Source organism: Entelurus aequoreus, linkage group LG11 (assembly GCF_033978785.1).
Source record: "Entelurus aequoreus isolate RoL-2023_Sb linkage group LG11, RoL_Eaeq_v1.1, whole genome shotgun sequence".
NCBI classification, from domain to species: Eukaryota; Metazoa; Chordata; class Actinopteri; order Syngnathiformes; family Syngnathidae; genus Entelurus; species Entelurus aequoreus.
Genome location: NC_084741.1, coordinates 17047620 through 17052619, shown reverse-complemented (window position 1 = coordinate 17052619; position 5000 = coordinate 17047620).

The following is a 5000-nucleotide window of genomic DNA, read 5'->3' as shown; positions in this document are numbered from 1 at the left end:
TAGTAACTGTAACAGTGTTTTTAACAGTAACAGTAACTGGAACTTTAACATTAGCAATAACAGCAACAATAGTAATGACAAAAGTATTTGTAACTTTAACAATGCCTAAATGTAACAATAATCAACTGTAACAGTAACAGTAAATGTATAATAAATAAATACATATAGTAAATAGTAACTGTTACGGTGTTGTTAACAGTACAAGTAACTAAAACAGTAACAATAACTAACTGTAATAACAGCAGTAACTGTAACTGCAACAATTCTAGTAAAAGTAACTCAATGTAGCAATAACCAACTGTAACAATAACAGTAATGGTAACAATAGCTGTAACAGTATTTTTAGGAGTAAAAGTAACTGTGACAGTATTTGTACCTATAGCCGAGAGGGACAAGCGGTAGAAAATAAATGCATTGGAACAGTAACAATATTTAAATGTAGTAGACAAATACCAGTGACTTCTTAATGAACCGTAAAAGTAACAATACGTTGAACTGTAAGCAGTAATTGTAATAATAACAGTACAGTATCTGTAACTCTGCTTGTTACTATAACACTAATTGGAACTGTTAAAACAGTAAAAGTAACTAAAACAGTATTTGTAACAATACAAGTAATCATCCGAATAATAGTAACTGTAACTAGGTTGTTAACATGAATAAGAACAAGGACAGTATTTGTAACAATACCAGTAATTGTAATAGTACTAGTAACTGTAACTGTTTTAACAGTAAAAGTAACAAAAACAGTATTTGTAACTATACCAGTAATTGTAATAACAATAGTAACTAACTGTTTTGACAGTAAAGTAATACAAACAGTATTTGTAACACTACCAGTAATTGTAATAATAGTAACTAACTGTTTTAACAGTAAAAGTAACAAAAACAGTACTTTTAACAGTAAAAGTAACTAACAGTATTGTTTTTTTTAACAGTAAAAGTAACTAACAGTATTTTTAACAGCAAAAGTAACGAACAGTATTTTTAACAGTAAAAGTAACTAACAGTATTTTTTAACAGTAAAAGTAACGAACAGTATTTTTTTAACATTGAAAGTAACTAACAGTATGTTTAACAGTAAAAGTAACTAACAGTATTTTTAACAGTAAAAGTAACAAACAGTATTGTTTTAACATTGAAAGTAACTAACAGTATGTTTAACAGTAAAAGTAACTAACAGTATTTTTTTTAACAGTAAATGTAACTAACAGTATTTTTGACAGTAAAGGTAACTAACAGTATTTTTAACAGTAAAAGTAACTAACAGCATTTTGAACAGTAAAAGTAACAAACAGTATTTTTTTAACATTGAAAGTAACTAACAATATGTTTAACAGTAAAAGTAACTAACATTATTTTTAAAAGTAAAAGTAACGAACAGTATTTTTTTTAACATTGAAAGTAACTAACAGTATGTTTAACAGTAAAAGTAACTAACAGTATTTTTTTAACAGTAAAAGTAACTAACAGTATTTTTGACAGTAAAGGTAACTAACAGTATTTTTTAACAGTAAAAGTAACTAACAGTATTTTGAACAGTAAAAGTAACAAACAGTATTTTTTTAACATTGAAAGTAACTAACAATATGTTTAACAGTAAAAGTAACTAACAGTATTTTTAAAAGTAAAAGTAACGAACAGTATTTTTTTTAACATTGAAAGTAACTAACAGTATGTTTAACAGTAAAAGTAACTAACAGTATTTTTTTTAACAGTAAAAGTAACTAACAGTATTTTTGACAGTAAAGGTAACTAACAGTATTTTTTAACAGTAAAAGTAACTAACAGTATTTTTAACAGTAAAAGTAACTAACAGTATTATTTTTTTTAACAGTAAAAGAAACTAACAGTATTTTTTAACAGTAAAAGTAACGAACAGTATTTTTTTAACATTGAAAGTAACTAACATTATTTTTTAACAGTAAACGTAACTAACAGCATTTTTTAACAGTAAACGTAACTAACAGTATTTTAACAGTAAAAGTAACTAACAGTATTTTTTAACATTAAAAGTAACGAACAGTATTTTTTTTAACATTGAAAGTAACTAACAGTATGTTTAACAGTAAAGGTAACTAACAGTATTTTTTTAACAGTAAAGGTAACTAACAGTATTTTTAACAGTAAAAGTAACTAACAGTATTTTTTAACATTGAAAGTAACTAACAGTATTTTTTTAACAGTAAAAGTAACTAACAGTATTTTTTAACAGTAAAAGTAACTAACAGTATTTTTTAACAGTAAACGTAACTAACAGTATTTTTAACAGTAAAGGTAACTAACAGTATTTTTTTAACAGTAAAAGTAAATAACAGTATTTTTTAACAGTAAAAGTAACTAACAGTACTTTTTTAACATTGAAAGTAACTAACAGTATTTTTTTAACAGTAAAAGTAACTAACAGTATTTTTTAACAGTAAAAGTAACTAACAGTATTTTTTTAACAGTAAACGTAACTAACAGTATTTTTAACAGTAAAAGTAACTGCAACAGTATTTTTAACAGTAAAAGTAACTAACAGTATTTTTTAACAGTAAACGTAACTAACAGTATTTTTAACAGTAAAAGTAACTAACAGTATTTTTTTAACAGTAAAAGTAACTAACAGTATTTTTAACAGTAAAAGTAACTGCAACAGTATTTTTAACAGTAAAAGTAACTGCAACAGTATTTGTATCAAACAATGGTTTATTATACAGAGAGTTGGTAACCATGGTGACCACATGTAGGCAACAAGTTGATTAGTTTGATGCCCATACAAGGGAAAAATAACAATAATAATAATAATGAGCCCATCAGTTGATTATTATCACTATTATTATTATTATTATGCTTCTCAAATAGTGGGACGAGCCTTAACTTAAATAAATAAATAGTAAGTAAATAAATACTTTTTGTGATGCATATTATTTCAATATTAAATTTTTTATAGCGACACTCCTCTGCCCCCGGGGACCCACATTGTGTCAGCAGGGCCCCACATTGTGTCAGCGGGGCCCCACATTGTGTCAGCGGGGCCCCACGAATCAGCTGCAGGTGTTTAGTCAAGTGGAGCGTAAAAAAGTGGAGCATCAACAACACGCAATGCTGACAGTGTCCACTAGAGGGCGCCACCGGGCTGAAACAAGCAGCGTGTGCTCACTTTTATTCACATTTATTCACATTTATTCACATTTATTCACATTTATTCACATTCATTCACATTTATTCACCTTTATTCACATTTATTCACCTTCATTCACATTTATTCACCTTTATTCACCTCCATTCACCTTCATTCACATTTATTCACATTTATTCACATTTATTCACCTTCATTCACATGTATTCACCTGCATTCACCTTTATTCACCTTTATTCACATTTATTCACATTTATTCACCTTCATTCACATGTATTCACCTGCATTCACCTTTATTCACCTTTATTCACATTTATTCACATTTATTCACATTTATTGACATGTATTCACCTTTATTCACCTTCATTCACATTTATTCACCTGCATCCACATTTATTCACCTTTATTCACATTCATTCACATTTATTGACATGTATTCACCTTTATTCACCTTCATTCACATTTATTCACCTGCATTCACATTTATTCACCTTTATTCACATTCATTCACATTTATTGACATGTATTCACCTTCATTCACCTTCATTCACATTTATTCACCTTTATTCATATTTATTCACATGTATTCACCTTTATTCACATTTATTCACATTTATTCACCTTCATTCACATTTATTCACCTTTATTCACATTTATTCACATTCATTCACATTTATTCACATTTATTCACATTTATTCACATTCATTCACATTTATTCACCTTTATTCACATTTATTCACCTTCATTCACATTTATTCACCTTTATTCACCTCCATTCACCTTCATTCACATTTATTCACATTTATTCACATTTATTCACCTTCATTCACATGTATTCACCTGCATTCACCTTTATTCACCTTTATTCACATTTATTCACATTTATTCACATTTATTGACATGTATTCACCTTTATTCACCTTCATTCACATTTATTCACCTGCATCCACATTTATTCACCTTTATTCACATTCATTCACATTTATTGACATGTATTCACCTTTATTCACGTTCATTCACATTTATTCACCTGCATTCACATTTATTCACCTGCATTCACATTCATTCACATTTATTGACATGTATTCACCTTCATTCACCTTCATTCACATTTATTCACCTTTATTCATATTTATTCACATGTATTCACCTTTATTCACATTTATTCACATTTATTCACCTTCATTCACATTTATTCACCTTTATTCACATTTATTCACATTCATTCACATTTATTGACATGTATTCACCTTTATTCACCTTCATTCACATTTATTCACCTTTATTCACCTTCATTCACATTTATTCACCTTTATTCACATTTATTCACCTTCATTCACATTTATTCACCTTTATTCACATTTATTCACATTCATTCACATTTATTGACATGTATTCACCTTTATTCACCTTCATTCACATTTATTCACCTTTATTCACCTTCATTCACATTTATTCACCTTTATTCACATTTATTCACATTCATTCACATTTATTGACATGTATTCACCTTTATTCACCTTCATTCACATTTATTCACATGTATTCACATTTATTCACATTTATTCACATTTATTCACCTTCATTCACATTTATTCACCTGCATTCACATTTATTCACCTTTATTCACATTTATTCACATTCATTCACATTTATTGACATGTATTCACCTTGATTCACCTTGATTCACATTTATTCACCTTTATTCACATTTATTCACATTTATTCACCTTCATTCACATTTATTCACCTGCATTCACATTTATTCACCTTTATTCACATTTATTCACATTCATTCATATTTATTGACATGTATTCACATGTATTCACATAGATTCACCTTCATTCACATTTATTCACATTTATTCACATTTA